We start from the raw sequence: 17508 nt of genomic DNA on the forward strand, positions 1-17508 counted from the left end.
ACTTCATGTCCACTTTGATCATACTTACGTGTTTGATGCCGAACACGTTCGAATAATGGGAAAGATTGCTTCCTTTTGACCCCTGGTGATCACGAGTTCTAGTCGTGAAATCTGACTCTTTCATAAATTGCTGGTAAGAATGTGTAAATCATAAGGCTCAACACGTCCTTTGACCCACGTATGCGGAGCCTTGTGCACAATGTTTCCCTAACCCATTATTTTCTATTCACCTTCGGCAGGATGCCAAATGAAAGCCAAAAATAATAGAAATAAGATAAACAGTTTTAAGAGATTAAGCTATCTACACTTCCTTTCACCTCCTAATACTTAAGCTATCTACACTTCCTTTCACCTCCTATTACTTCACGTCCATTTCGATTATACTTATGTGTTTGATGCCGACGTGCGTGCTAGATTTTTCACTATCGCTGACCATTATTCATCTTCATAGTTTGATTGTGAGGATCTTCTACGCCATGTCTTTTACATGGTACTTAACTTCACCACTTTTGTACTCCTACTTGATAATTTTACCGGCTTATTTAGTAGTTGCAACCAACTATTAAATTTGATAGTTAATTATTTAAGCGTTCATATGTTCAAGCCATATGGTGTTTCCATTCACATGCTCATTATTTAAGAATACCATGACATACATTCAACTACTCCTTTGAGCTCTCTTCTTCTTGCTTAAACATTCATGCACTCGTTAGTGCCTTCGCTTACAACATCGTGTCCTTTGTTGACTAATAATCATTAATCGCATCATCATATATTCCCCGGTCTCTATTTTCATGATATTGTTAAACTGTATACACAGTATTTGTTGAAACTTTATAAATTTATTATTTTTTTTAATCAAAAACTTTATTATTTTTACTTTGTTAGCCTTGTAGGTGGTTGTGAAAACATAAGCTGCTAGCTGAGAATATTTGGGCAATCACGGTGCATGTAAAGTTTATATATATATATATATATATATATATATATATATATATATATATATATATATATAACTTGAATCGTTGTCTTTGGGTGCAAGTTTCTTTTATGATATACTGAAGACAACTTGGTTTAAATTGACATCGGATTTTAGTCTTGTTATCAAGGTGTTGAATTTTAAACATGTTTGGTTAGCAAAAGTATTCAATCAATATATACGAATACTAGCATATTATTTAATTTTAAAATAATATTCATTACTTATCATGCATCCAACAAATCCATCCATCCATCCATGGTTTAGGGATGGTGCATTACACTATGAATTTCAATCTTAAAATCAAAAGGTGTTCCAAGATTCAACTTATTTTAAAATTAAAATATTAAAGGTATGTAATCTTCAAATCAAAGGTGGCAGCTAGTGTTGCCACACAAAGATAGTTATTTTACGAGAACTCAATTTAATCAGTCATCAATCTTCTTGTGTGGTAAGCATAGAACTATATGTTTATCATCGAGTTGAGTGAAGAAATCTTTTGTGATTGTTGTGCAATCACGGCAGCAGTTGAGGGGCTTTGCTCCAACACAACTTGGTATCCGTCGCCCCAGTTATCCATTCCTTCAGCCATGACTTGCCAGAACGTCGTGCCGAACAAGACCCGTCATTTCTTGCACTTTCTTATACCATGTTGAATATGTTTTGAAAGTAATCATCCCTTGCTTTGACGGTGTAGCCCGATGACCATGAGGACTTACCAAATTCCGCAATGAGTAATGGTTTTCTCAGGACGGCTTTACAATCCTCAATATGGGCTTTAATCCATTTTTCTACAAACCGGGCCTGAGCTTCAGCGCTTCCTCCCGAAACCCTATAAATCAAAATACGTGTATGTATATATGTATGTCAGTCAGTCAAATAAAATGACTTAAAAACGCTATAGCTATAGCCAGGTATTGGAGTTGGCTGGTGTTTGTGTTTCAAGTTTTATACATGACAAATTAATGAACAAACTTGTGTTTGAGTTCACGTGGTAATTAAGGAACAGGCGGTACCATCGATCCGGATAGAGATGGATGGTAGCGAAATCTACACCATTGATGTTGTTGTTCGAAATAAAGTCAGTCCCAACTTCATAGCCTGGATTGATTTGTTTCCTATCAGGCATCGACTCTCCATAAAACCCTTCAAGCCCAATTTCAAGAAGATGATGCTTGTCAATGGATTTGATTTCGGCCGCCATTTCTACTATCCATTCCTACAGGAAGAAGAGCGATCGAGGTGTTAGAAGTGTCCATGCACATTGCACTTTCACACACGTGAACCAAAATACACATGTATATGCGAGCTAGCTTGAACCTGAAGCGTCTTTCCCGACAGATCAGACTGGCAACAGGGTTCATTCATGAGCTCCCATGCAAAGATGGTGGGATCGTCCTTATAGGCAACACCGGTGATTGAGTTGCGTCTCGTAAGAACGCTCTGTTGCACAAATTAAACATGCTCAAGAATAGCAACAATTATGGATGCTGTAGGAAATATATAATTAATGTGATTGAAGGCCAACATGCAGATCATATATATACCTTCACATGATTCTTATAATATCCTTTAACGACAGCGTTTGAAAAGAATTCGTCGTCGCTATTAACGTACTGCCCTCCATGATCCCTGGCCCATTGAACGTATTGTTTTTTACCTCCAAATTCGTCCCAGTTATTGACCAAGCTTAGAATTAAGCGAAGGTTATGTTTTTTGGCTTCTGATATCACAAAATCCAGTCCCTGTAAAGAAAAGCCAGGTTTAGATGTTTGATATTCTAGCTACTCCTAGGAGTATATATATTTGTTTGATATCTAATTAAAGTTGAGTTTAAATAAAATCAATGACAAGCACATATAAAAAAACAGAAAGAAATGAAATTGACATCCATCAGATTATTGGAGAACCTTAAACATGTCCTCATTGTAAACACCAGGAGAGGTTTGTAGGGGTTTGATGCCACCATCACTTAAAGCCCATGTCCTAACGACGTTCATTCCAACTTTTGAAGCATCTTGAAAAGCATCTGAGACCTTTGCTTTCGTGGATGGATCAGCGGCCATACACATTAACCAGTAGGCGTTAAACCCGTTAAAATACATGGGCTTTCCATTGACCTCGAAATGATGTCTCCTTGTCTGTGCAAAACTGCCATTAACGGAATCTCCATTGGGTGCTGACATGGTTGATTAGATTTCAGTAGAAGTTGATATACGAAATTAAGCAATGGATGGAATGTAGAGTGTGTGTTCCGGTGTCCAAACTCAGCCTGTATTTATACTACGGATCAGTAACTAACTGTAAATGAGACCTCTTCATCTTGCTTGTGTAACTCAAGAACGCCCATGCATGACCCCATACGTCTGGTTGCATGAACGGCTTTAACTCCAAATATAAAACAGTTGCATAAGGCGTCTGGTGTCAAAGCGTTTGGTAATCGTTTGCTTGTGTGCAATTTGTTCGTTTGAAGCTTCTATTTCTGGTCAAATCTGGAATTTATATTATTTCTCTATGTGCATGGGATCTTGTTTAAATATTGTAACATCAGGTGAGGTGAGGTGAGGTGAGCCGATGCATGTTGCATGAGCTTCAATTTGCACGTGATGTCACTTTCTGTTTCATGTTACAAGCTTAAAATATCAAGTGGATATATATAGAAAACTATGACTAATTGTCATTGATGACTATTTACCTTGCCTGATTGGTGGCCTGGTTAACATCACGCAAGACAAACACGAGCGTTGTACTACTCTTTGATGATAGAAAACTCTTTCCGTGTTTGCGACTCTAGCTTATTATAGGATTTTGTATTAGATACTTAACATATTGAATGTAAGATAAACATTTGGCGGTTGTTGTGCTTGTAGTTTATACTTTTATAACTAATTAATATCTTGTCGTTTTTTCAAATATAATTTGAAGGAATGAACGAATATGATAGTTATTGGTGCACCATATCGAGTTCTTGAGCACCATAACAGTGTAACTCCAACATACGTTTGATGGAAGTAATATCGTTGAACAAGCCCGTAGGAGGCAAACCAAAATCATTTACAAGCACGCACCCCATATTCAAAATTAAACTATGGTAAATTCTTGATTATTGCTAATAGAGGAAACTTTGAGTTTTTATTTTTTTTATCAAAATGGGGTTTAGGTAAAAAGTATTTACCAATACAGGGATTTTGAAACTTATTTACCAAAATAGGTTTAAAATTAAAACAAATATATAAAATATAAAACGGCCCTACACCACCCTCATCAATTTCTCATCTCGTCTTCTTCAATTCGCCGGCGACCGGTAATCTATTCGCGTTCACCGTAAGGAACAACAAATGTATTAACCGGAGTTGATGCTGTGTTATCTGATTCACTTGGGTTCAGTCGCAGCCGCAACTTGAGCAATTTCATCAGAAGATGGGGGTGTGGCAACACATTCTACCACGCTTGGAGCCACTTGAAATTCAGGTGCACGTTCAGCTTGAACGTGTTCGACATTATCGGCAGACATATAAGAACCAGGGCCGGCCCGTGGGCCTTTTAAAACAAGTTAGGGCTTTGGGCCTCTAACTGATAAAACAAGGTTTGTATTACATGGGCTTTTAGAAGTGGACTTTTTTTGTTATGTTTGAGCTGTTGGGCTGCAAGCAAGAAAGAGAGGAGCTGCTGAGATTATGTTCTGCCTTTTTATTTTTAATTTTTCATTTAATAAAAAAAAGAAAACATTTACCTTTTTATTTTTCTAGTGTTTGATCTGTTTGTGTGAATAGTTTGAATCATTGTTTGAAAAATTGTAGGTCGAATTGATAGTAGAACTACACTTTATTGTATATACTCTTAATTGACTGTTAATTTGTTTATATAATTCAGTTTGGATCATATATATATATATATATTAGAAGGGCACAAATTTCTATTGTGCTTTAGGCCCCATAATGATAGAGCCGGCCCTGATAAGAACAGTGACTTTCATTCACTTCCTAATAAGATAAAATGCTTTATGAGATTAAGCTGCCTACCCTTCCTTTCACCTCCTAATACTTCACGTCCACTTTGATCACACTTATGTGTTTAATGCTGATGTGCGTGTTAGATTTTTCACTATCCCCCGACCACTATTCATCTTCATAGTTTGATTGTGAGGATCTTCTACGCCAGGTTCTTTTCCATGGTACGTAGCTTCACCACTTTTGTACTCCTACTTGAAAATTTTGCTAAGAAAGCATACTCATGGTCACTTCGCGCTAATGCGCTTGGCTGTCTACCGACTTGTTTAGTAGTTGCAACCAAATATTAAATTTGATAGTTAATTATTTAAATTTGATAGTTAATTATTTAAGCGTTCATATTTTCAAGACATATGGTGTTTCCATTCACCTGCTCATTCTTTAAGACTGCCTTGACATACATTCAACTACTCCTTTCAACTCTCTTCTTCTTGCTTAAACATTCATGCACCCGTTAGTGCCTTCGCTTACAACACTGTGTCCGTTGTTGACGGCTAATCATTAATCGCATCTTCATATATTCCCCAGTCTCTAGGTTCATGATGTTGTTAAACTGTATACACATTACTTGTTGTAACTTTATAAATCTATTAAATTTTTATTAAAAAACATTATTATTTTTACTTTGTTCGCCTGTTTGGTGGTTGTGAAAACATAAGTTGCTAGCTGAGAATATTTGGGCAATCACGGCGCATGTAAAGTGTGTGTGTGTGTGTAACTTGAATCGTTAGTATGTTTTTGGGTGCAAGTTTCTTTTTATGATATATTGAAGACAACATGGTTTAAACTGACATCGGATTTTAGTCTTTGTTATCAAGGTGTTGAATTTTCAACATGTTTGGTTAGCAAAAGTATTCAATAAATATATACGGATACTAGCATATTATTTAATTTTAAAATAATATTCATTACTTATCATGCATCCAACAAATTCATCCATCCATCCATGGTTTAGGGATGGTGCATTACACTATGAATTTCAATCTTTAAATCAAAAGGCGTTGTTCTATTCAACTTATTTTAAAATTCAAATATTAAAGGTATGTAATCTTCAAATCAAAGATGGCAGCTAGTGTTGCCACACAAAGATAGTTAAGTTTTCACTTGTTTAAATTACAAAGAAGAAAGAAAGAAAAAAAATCTTCAAAATGTTTTTTTTTTAAATTACAAAATAATTCTCTAACAGTTTTTAAGTTTTCACTTGATCTCACTCTTATATATAACGTACAAATTAAATTAACGTGCTAACTGTGAGAATCAAGTAGTGTAATTATGTAATTACATCATAGTATAATTACACTATGCTGTATATATAATTACACTACTTGATTCTCACAATTAGCATGTTAAATTAATTTGTATTTGATTCCAACCCTAGACACACACATACATACATACACACATACATACATATATAAGGGGCATGAAACAATAACGGGGTTTTATGAAGAGGGGCTTTAAAGTCTCGTTTCCTACATGAAGATGACGTGGAGGGGCAGTAAAGCCCCTCCACAGTGAAGGGTCTAACTAGGAATGAGATCGGTACCGAAAATCCCGATCCTGAAAATCGTAATTTTTTTGTACCGACACCGAATGTGCGGTTCGGTATCGTTTCGATACCAGGACGGTACCGGTATTAAAAGTAACAAATCGGTATCAACAATTCAAAACTTTGGCACCGGTTTCGATACCGACGGTATCAAATCAGTACCGATTTCATACCGGTACCGGTACTAATCGATACTAATACCGAATTTGCTCATCCATGTGTCTAACTATCTATAAAGATTTTCCATACTATAAAAATCAAGATAATTAAATTAAATTAATTCCCAAGACTTTGATTTTTTACCGGTCAACGAATTTTCAAATGTGCTATTGGTTAAATTCGTCACATCTTGATACACTCGCCTTTTGATCTGGGTAAAACCCTCATCTAAGACTAACGACCGTGAACACTCGCCCTAAATCATGACAGTGCGGTGAGGTAAAATCCGTTTAGTTCAAGGAAACAAAGTGAACGCCACATTCACCTAGTCTCATATCATTACCTAAGAACGTCGTAACTAAATGATGAAGATAGGTATCAAACCTTAGCCACATCAAACACCAAACATCTCTTACCACTTTACCACGTGCTTATTGCCCAAAGCATTGATAAAAAAACTTGTTATATTTATTTTACAATTTAGTCCGAATATGGGTTGTCACGACTAAACAAAAAAAAGGGTTCAATAACCATATTTTTTATAAATTTCAAAATTCAACGACCGCCATAGTTGTAGTAAAAAATTAATACTAATTTAACCGTCATCTATTAAAATTTGACAACCACCTTAAGTTAGTTACATTTAGAAGATCAACAAGCAAAACTAATATCACTATTCCAGCTGTCATTTATCCACCAAAAATTTGATAGTTTAATAATAGCAGGACTATTTTCAACTAAGAAACATAAAAGGTAGCCTAAATAGATCTGGAGCAACTAGTTTTGAACTTTATGTTTAAACTCCGAGCTCAACTCATCATTTATCAACTATTTATACAATTATATATGTCGGGGTATGGTACTAAGAACCCTAATTTATTATGTTTTGGGCTTATTTTATTATATGGGCTAATACATTTGTTATTGGGCTGAGGGGGTTTTGTGGAGGTAACCCTAACTGGGCTAGGCCCATTAGGGTACCATGATGGTGGCCATGAGGCTCCCTATATAAGGAGGCCTCCACCTCCTTATCAAGGGTTGGCAAACAGCTCAATAAGAGCCACCACCATATTTTTGTGTCTGTGAACAAGAGATCCTCTGGATTTCTTAGCGGTCACCTCCACACCCCCAAAAGTCACAGCAGATCACAGCAGCGGTCGGAGCAGAAGCAAGCAAGTCGTGGTTCGTTCATCTCGAAGTCCGTGGAAACATCGTCATGGGTCAGGTCAGATTCATTTCACGTTTCTACATTTGGCGCCATCCGTGGGACGGCAATGAACCACACTTCGCTTCTCGTTTCGGCCCTCCGATCTGTCCATCAGCATCTCAGATCTACGGATCTGTTCATCAGATCTACGGATCTGTTCATAAAGATCTACAGATCTGTTCATCAAGATCTCAGATATACGGATCAATATTCCAGATCTGTTCATCAATATTCCAGATCTGTTCATCAATATCTCAGATCTGTTCATCAATATTCCAGATCTGTTCATCGATATCTCAGATCTACGATTTCTTCTCTCAGATATGTTCTGCCGTAGATCTAAAAATTATTTCCAGATCTAGAAATACTATCAGATCTGTTGGAAGAAATACACAGGAAGAAATACTATCGGATCTGAACAATGATCTGGAAATACACAGGAAGAAATACCCGATATTTTGGGGAAAACCCTCATATCTGTGCTGAATCAGATCTGGGTTCGCTCAAGCATCAAGCATGCTCAAGCATCAAGCATGCTCAAGCCTCAAGTATGCTCACGCATCGATGCTCACGCATCAAGCATGCTCAAACATCAAGTATGCTCACGCATCGATGCTCAAGCATCAAGCATGCTCAAGCATCAAGCATGCTCAAGCCTCAAGTATGCTCACGCATCGATGCTCACGCATCAAGCATGCTCAAACATCAAGTATGCTCACGCATCGATGCTCAAGCATCAAGCATGCTCAAGCATCAAGCATGCTCAAACATCAAGTATGCTCACGCATCGATGCTCAAGCATCAAGCATGCTCAAGCATCAAGCATGCTCAAGCCTCAAGTATGCTCACGCATCGATGCTCACGCATCAAGCATGCTCAAACATCAGGTATGCTCACGCATCGATGCTCAAGCATCAAGCATGCTCAAGCATCAAGCGTGCTCAAGCATCAAGAATGCTCACGCATCAAGCATGCTCAAACATCAAGCATGCTCAAACATGCGCGCAGGCACCGAGCGCGCGAAAGGTCAACCCACAAGATACAGACCGAGGCTTAAAATCAAGATGTCATGAAGACAGCCAAAACCTATGCTCATGGCGCATAGCACATGCTCAAGCATGCTCAAGCATCAAGCATGCTCAAACATTTGCATGCTCACGCATCAAGCATGCTCAAGCATCAAGCATCCTCACGCATCGAAAGTATGCTCACGCATCGATGCTCAAGCATCAAGCATGCTCACGCATCAAGCATGCTCAAACATCAAGCATGCTCGAGCATCAAGCATGCTCAAGCATCAAGCATGCTCGAGCATCAAGCATGCTCAAGCATCAAGCATGCTCGAGCATCAAGCATGCTCAAGCATCAAGCATGCTCACGCATCAAGCATGCTCAAACATCAAGCATGCTCGAGCATCAAGCATGCTAACTCATCACGCATGCTCACACATCACAGATGCTCACGCATTCAAAATCTCTAGATCATGCGCGACACCGCGGATCAACTTCGGATTCCGCATGCGCGCTCCCGGCGATCACTCTTCGCCACAGCGGTTTGCATTCGCGCCACCGCATACATGTTTTTGCATACATGTTTCACACTTCCTTTTATTAATTTGAGCAATATGACAACATTATATTGACATAAAACTAAAAATAAAACGAAGTAAACATACATGCGCGAGCTTCAAGCTCAAACGCGTTGACGAGTCTTAACTCTAAAACGTCAGGGCCTTAGCCCAAAAATATGAGCCTTAGCTCAAACTTAAAAGTTGGGAATACCCATAAACCCACAGGCCTCGCGCCAAGGGTGGAATGCTCATAAACCCACAGGCCTCGCGCCAAGGGTGGAATGCTCATAAACCCACAGGCCTCGCGCCAAGGGTGGAATGCTCATAGACCCACATGCCTCGCGCCAAGGGTGGAATGCTCATAGACCCACATGCCTCGCGCCAAGGGTGGAATGCTCATAGACCCACAGGCCTCGCGCCAAGGGTGGAATGCTCATAGACCCACAGGCCTCGCGCCAAGGGTGGAATACTCATAGACCCACAGGCCTCGCGCCAAGGGTGGAATGCTCATAGACCCACAGGCCTCGCGCCAAGGGTGGAATACTCATAAACCCACAGGCCTCGCGCCAAGGGTGGAATGCTCATAAACCCACAGGCCTCGCGCCAAGGGTGGAATGCTCATAGACCCACAGGCCTCGCGCCAAGGGTGGAATGCTCATAGACCCACAGGCCTCGCGCCAAGGGTGGAATGCTCATAGACCCACAGGCCTCGCGCCAAGGGTGGAATGCTCATAGACCCACAGGCCTCGCGCCAAGGGTGGAATGCTCATAAACCCACAGGCATCGCGCCAAGGGTGGAATACTCATAGACCCACAGGCCTCGCGCCAAGGGTGGAATGCTCATAGACCCACAGGCCTCGCGCCAATGGTGGAATGCTCATAGACCCACAGGCCTCGCGCCAAGGGTGGAATGCTCATAGACCCACAGGCCTCGCGCCAAGGGTGGAATACTCATACACCCACAGGCCTCGCGCCAAGGGTGGGATGCTCATAGACCCACAGGCCTCGCGCCAAGGGTGGAATCCTCATAGACCCACAGGCCTCGCGCCAAGGGTGGAATGCTCATAGACCCACAGGCCTCGCGCCAAGGGTGGAATGCTCATAGACCCACAGGCCTCGCGCCAAGGGTGGAATGCTCATAGACCCACAGGCCTCGCGCCAAGGGTGGAATACTCATAAACCCACAGGCCTCGCGCCAAGGGTGGAATACTCATAAACCCGTATGGCTACGCGCCATACTAAAAGGTTCGGCCACGAGCCGCGCAAGCACCTGTGACATCATTATTATTACTTGGCCGTTTGTGCCTCCATTATTATTTTGAAGACAAGCCGGGATAGTCATCCTGCGCAGAAGAGGCCCTTGGCCAGTCATTATCATCATATTACAGCTCGTAAGCCGCCTTGCGCGCTAGCTTAATTATTCTACAAGCTCGTAAGCCGCCTTGCGCGCCAGCTTAATTATTCTACAAGCTCGTAAGCCGCCTTGCGCGCCAGCTTAATTATTCTATAAGCTCGTAAGTCGCCTTGCGCGCCAGCTTCATTATTCTACAAGCCCGTAAGTCGCCTCGTGCGCCAGCTTCTTTATTATTACAGCTCGTAAGTCGCAATACGCGCAGGCTCTCATTATTCTACAAGCTCGTAAGTCGCCTCACGCGCCAGCTTTATTATTTTACAGCTCGTAAGCCGCCTTGCGCGCCAGCTTCATTATTCTACAAGCTCGTAAGTCGCCTTGCGCGCCAGCTTCATTATTCTACAAGCTCGTAAGTCGCCTCGCGCGCCAGCTTCTTTAATATTACAGCTCGTAAGTCGCCATGCGCGCAGGCTCTCATTATTCTACAAGCTCGTAAGTCGCCTCACGCGCCAGCTTTATTATTCTACAGCTCGTAAGTCGCCTCACGCGCCAAACTTTATTATTTTACAGCTCGTAAGCCGCCTCGCGCGCAAGCTTCATTATTCTTCAGCTCGTAAGTCGCCGCGCGCGCCAGCTTTATTATTCTTAGCTCGTACGTCGCCGCACGCGCCAGCTTTATTACTCAGCTCGTAAGTCGCCTCGCGCGCAGGCTTTTATTATTCTCAGCTCGTAAGTCGCTTCGCGCGCAGGCTTTTGTTATTATTATAGCTCATAAGTCGCCTCGCGCGCAAGCTTTATTATCAGGCCCCGCGCCACTATTATTATGATGCGTGCTATATCTTATTCATACTAGTGCACCATCATCATCATAAGGATCACAACATGTCACCATCATGGAGAAAACCTCCCAAAACTCAAAGACAAGGCCGAAGGAAAGGGAAGAAACCGCCTCACGATCTAGCACACCTTATAAAGTCCAGTGCTCCACCTAAACGCTTGCACGCCTAGGAGCAACACTGGACTTGGGGGGCTTGTCGGGGTATGGTACTAAGAACCCTAATTTATTATGTTTTGGGCTTATTTTATTATATGTGCTAATACATTTGTTATTGGGCTGAGGGGGTTTTGTGGAGGTAACCCTAACTGGGCTAGGCCCATTAGGGTACCATGATGGTGGCCATGAGGCTCCCTATATAAGGAGGCCTCCACCTCCTTATCAAGGGTTGGCAAACAGCTCAATAAGAGCCACCACCATATTTTTGTGTCTGTGAACAAGAGATCCTCTGGATTTCTTAGCGGTCACCTCCACACCCCCAAAAGTCACAGCAGATCACAGCAGCGGTCGGAGCAGAAGCAAGCAAGTCGTGGTTCGTTCATCTCGAAGTCCGTGGAAACATCGTCATGGGTCAGGTCAGATTCATTTCACGTTTCTACAATATATTTTCATACTAGTTAAAATAAAAGTTATAATAACGGGCTCATACTAGTGAAGTTTGATATAAGAAGCATGTGCTCGAACTAGGTTATTAAATGAACTCCAATTTAGGCTCAAGTTGATAATTTGGCTTGTTTATTGTTTAAGCTTACTTTAATTTCAGCTTTTAACGTGTTGATCTTGACTAGCCATTTAAGTGTAGCGATGAGAAAACAGGTCATACTCGCGAGACCCGACCCGGACACGTTTAGTGGTGATCTCATGACCCGGGAACAGACCTTGTGGTAAACAATCGAATCTGATCGGTTTGGGTCTCGCAGGTCTTACCCGGTTTATTTAGAAGCAAATGAGTTAAACTCGTGAGACCCAACTCACAGTGGCGAAGCTTAGACTAAAATGTCGGAGGCGAGATGAAAATCCGTATAAAAATTTTCAAAACGGAGAGGGTCGAGATCAAATTTTCGGACGAAAATGAGTATATTCACACTATTGCGTAAAAAACGTAGGGGGCGGGGGCCGCCCTTGGCCCAGACTATTCTTCACCCTTGGGCCGCCCTTGGCCCAGACTATTCTTAGGACCTGAGAACTTACTATATTGTAAATAGCATGGTTTGATCCCGTTGAGTATCGTAGGTCGTACCTGGTTTATACTCGCCCATAATTAGGGGTTCAAACAAGCCGAGTCGAGCATGAGCTCGACTAGGCTCGAGCCCGGCTCTTTTCAATCTCTATTTCTAAAGCTCGAGCTCGGCTCGTTAGCAGGTCTTGAAGTTGCAGCTTGGTTCATTTACTATGTTTTATTTAATTCTACTGATTTCGAATAGCTCGCGAGTAGCTCGACTCTTTTGAACCCCTAGCCCCTAATTAAGTCTCATCTCATTTACACTTTAAATTTCAAACCCCGTTTACATATCAAATCCCCTCCTAAGGTGCTTGTGTTTCATTTTTGTCTTTTAACTACCACTAAACTAACAAAACAAGAAGCCAAAAGTGTCAACTTTAGAAACTTTCAGGGTTACACCTGTCATTTCACTACCACAGAGTTCTCCAACCCCAATTTAAAAATCAAATAAGTCTTCACGTTTAATTAGTTGACTCCAAGTCTTTATTTTTAAACGGCACTTATAAGTCATTTAAGTCTTTTAACAAAACAAGAAGCCAAAAGTGTCAACTTTAGAAACTTTCAGGGTTACACCTGTCATTTCACTACCACAGAGTTCTCCAACCCCAATTTAAAAATCAGATAAGTCTTCACGTTTAATTAGTTGACTCCAAGTCTTTATTTTTAAACGGCACTTATAAGTCATTTAAGTCTTTAACAAAACAAGAAGCCAAAAGTGTCAAGTTTACAAACTATAAGGGTTATACCTGTCAACTGAAAATCAAATAACAGAATTTCCCGCCCGTCGTTATATAACAGAATCTCAGTCATCTTCATCCCTACCAAATTACACACACAATTACACACAGTAACACACACAATTACACACAGTAACACACACATACACACACATACAGTATTCAGTTCGTAGTTGTTACCAGAATCTCAGTCATCTTCATCCCTACCAAATTACACACACAATTACACACAGTAACACACACACGCACAGAGTATTCAGTTCGTAATTGTTACCAGAAGCTGCTGCAATGGCTTCAATTTCGGAACAGCTACGGAGATGGCAAGAGAAGCAGTCAATTAATCAACCGATTTACAAAACGAAGAAGATACATTACTTCGGTAAAGATGTTCCGGTCATACTTCAGAGCAAGAACGGACCATGTCCTCTTATCGCCATTTGTAATCTTCTTGACCTCCTTTACACTTTCTAGGGCTTCTTCATTGCTGAAATTAGTTCGTTGATTAGAAAATTTCGTTGTTAGCTACCTAATTTCTAGGGCTTCTTCATTTGTAATTTCGTTGGTACTCAAATGCGGTTAATTACTTCATTTGTAAACAGTCGATGATTTCTTTCCTAATTCCTCAATTAGTAATTTGGTCGATTTAACATTTTAACTGTTATCGGAATTTGAATGTATTCTGTTAAAGATCCATAACATGATTATCTGATTTTATTTTATTCATTAATTTAACAGTTTTCTGTAGTAATTAGGTCGAATTGTAATATTTTTTTATTTACATAATTAGGGAAAGATGATTATTGATTCAACTGTAATCTCAACTTCTGATTTCTTGATAGTTAACTTGATTGTATTCTATTACTGTTATTGATTGAAGTTTGCAATCTATGTTAGGCAATGTCTTGTTGCTGAAAGGCATATACGATCTGAGTGCGGATGTAACTCAAGTATCCGAGGGGCAATTGCTAACATTTGTGGCTGAGAATCTATACAGAGCACTCAATAAAGATGGGAAAGTAATTTCAACTTGTGTTTTCATTATAAAATTGAAAAAGAAACCTACCAATAAAAATAACCTCATTCTTGTTTTCACTGGTTTTGATCTTTTTTTTTTTTGAAGAATTCAAAGACTGTAGCTGATGTTATTGATTTGACGCCAAGTCTTACAACAGGCATGATTGTGGATGTTAAATTCCAAAGGTATAATGATATGACCTGTTTCTAGTTACACATATGTTTCCAGTTGACAATATAATAATATATGACATGTTGCAGGATTGATGATTTTGTGCTCACAAGGGAGAATGAAGTATTTGGTTTATTGGGCATGCGACTAGTTCATGGATGGCTTGTTGATCCGCAGGTATGTAATAAATTTGTATAAGCAATAAGAATATACTCGATATGTATAATAAGTGACTATTTATTGGTGTCAGGATACTGAAACTGCGAAAGCCATCGGCTCAATGTCGTATAATGCCCTGATGGATGAACTAGTGATGTATGAATTTTTAGATAAACATGTAGAAACTATTGCTGAATCCAGTTCTTTAGAAAAAGAAGACATCGACCCAACTTCAGCAAATTCCGACGGTGTTATTAGTGAGCCGACATCAAATGTTGTTGAATCATCAAACAAGATGAAAGAAACTATTGCTGGATTCAGTTCTTTAACAATAGAAAATTTAGATGTAGTTATTAGTGAACCGACATCAAATGTTGTTAAATCATCAAAAAAGATGAAAGAAGCTGTTGCTGAATCAAGTTCTTCAGCTTCAGCATCTGATGATAATGAAGGTATGATGACTTTTTTTTATTTATATCATGTAAAACTAAAATGTGTTCTTTTGACTTCAATAAATCGATTCAACTGATTAATCTCTTCTTTTCATTTAGGGGAACTGATACAGCACTTTCTTGATAACAATCGGGCTCAGCTGACTGTGTACGGGTATGTTTTGATCATCTATCACGTTGATCGTTCGTTTACCAAAACAAGATTATGATGTTTTTTAAGTTGCATTGCTTGCAGGTTATTTTGCTTGCAAGCAGGTTTAGCAGAGAAAGAACTTTGTGTGTTTTTTCGCAATAATCACTTCAATACAATGCTCAGGGTTGGTTCTTGTAACAAAATTTTCAAAATCTTACTGTTTCGTGTGTTATCTAAACTCATATTAATATACTATACACAGTATCTAGGCGAAGTGTACATTTTAGCTACAGATGAAGGTTACGTGGATCAACCTGGTGTGGTGTGGGAAAAGCTAACTGAGGTATTAAGTTTAAACATTCTTTTATGATAAATACAAGTTAACAAAATTATTATTATTGAGGTTTAATATTGGTGAGGTAATAATATATGGTGTGGTTTCAGGTGAATGGTGATACGGTTTTTGTGAACAGTAACTTCGAGATTTTCAACCCGGGAGATCAAGAGACAGAGAAAAGATCCGAATCTGATTTGAAGAGTGTCGAGGAAAAGGAATCTGATTTGACGAGTCTCGAGGAAAAGGAATCTGATTTGACGAGTGTCGAGAAAAAGGAATCCGATTTGAAGATTGTCAAGAAAAAGGATTTGGCGACTGTGATGAATGAGTTTGAAGTATGCTGTTTCTTTTACAAAACTTAAATTGAAGAAATGTTGATAATGATAAAATTAAACACTGTATTTTAAATTCATATAAAGCATCATATCTTGAAAGTTATAAAAACAAAAATAAAAAGGTGCAAATGTATAAAACCTTTTTTACTAGATAAAGCTAGTTCATGTGATATGAGTGTATGACAAAAATAGGTCATTTTGAGTCTTTAACTTTAAAAGGTGCATTTTTTATATCTATGGTTATTAAATAGCTCAATTTTGAGTCTTTAACTTTAAAAGGACTATTTCATATGAATCTCACTTGAGTTTTGTATTCAGGATTTTCTTGAAGGACTTGAAGGGGGCTCGGCTTTTAAGTAAGTATCTGCCTTTGTGCTGGCATGCCCAAATCATACACCTATAAATGAACTAGAAAACAGTTCGTTATACTTATATTAAATATTTATGTTTTTTTGACAGTCCTGTTGTGAAACAAGCCCTTGAGATACTAGGAATAGATGAAAATCAGTTACTTTACGATCCTGAGGATGAGGATATACCCGGTCCCGAGGAAGAGGAGATACCCGAATCTGAAGAGAAGAGTGTGAAGGCAAAGCCAAAGAAGAAGGGTCAGAAGACTGTGATCAGCATGTTTGAAGTATGTTGCTTTTTTTTATAAATCTTGTGTTGAATAAATGTAGATAAAATAATAAACACATTGCAATGGTGTATGTAAAAAGTTAAAAAAGAAACATAAATTTGTATTTTAAACAAAACCCAAACAGATAATTAAATTTTCAAATAGTCAGATTAAAGAGGTGCAAGTAGATTAACCCTCTTCTTTTTTACTAAATAGAATTAAATACATAAAACATTTCATATGGTATGACAAAAATAGCATGTTTTGGGCCTAACTTTAAAAGGTTGCATCTCTTTATACTTGTGATTTTAACTATCAACATGTTTGGGTTTTAACACTAACTTCAATTAGAAATTGTTACGTTTGTGTGAAATGACTAAAATACCCTTTGAGTTTTGACACACTGTAGCCTGTAGGACTATTTCATATGAATCTTACTTGAGTTTTTGAATTCAGGATCATTTTGCAAAACTTAACAAAACGCAAGAGAACTTGAGATTCAGGTAACTATCTGCCTTTGTTTTGTACACGCGAGGGGGTTCGAATTTGTGGCGTATACAGTATGCATAGAATGTTGTAAAGACAGTTGGAGATATCTTTGGGGTACAAGTTTCTATCTGTTTTTTTAGTAATTCATAGTTCTTGCATGATCAAGATGCCAAATATG

The 17508-nt window shown here is 39.2% G+C and overlaps 1 pseudogene; it reads right to left on the reverse strand.

Moving 5' to 3' along the window:
- Positions 1-1442: 1442 nt before the first annotated feature.
- LOC143621300 (putative mannan endo-1,4-beta-mannosidase 9) lies at positions 1443-3165 on the reverse strand (annotated as a pseudogene).
- Between the last annotated feature and the right edge of the window lie 14343 nt (positions 3166-17508).

Source organism: Bidens hawaiensis, unplaced genomic scaffold (genome assembly GCF_021521415.1).
Source record: "Bidens hawaiensis isolate Kalapana, Puna unplaced genomic scaffold, B.hawaiensis_p1.1 tig00002839_1, whole genome shotgun sequence".
NCBI classification, from domain to species: domain Eukaryota; kingdom Viridiplantae; phylum Streptophyta; class Magnoliopsida; order Asterales; family Asteraceae; genus Bidens; species Bidens hawaiensis.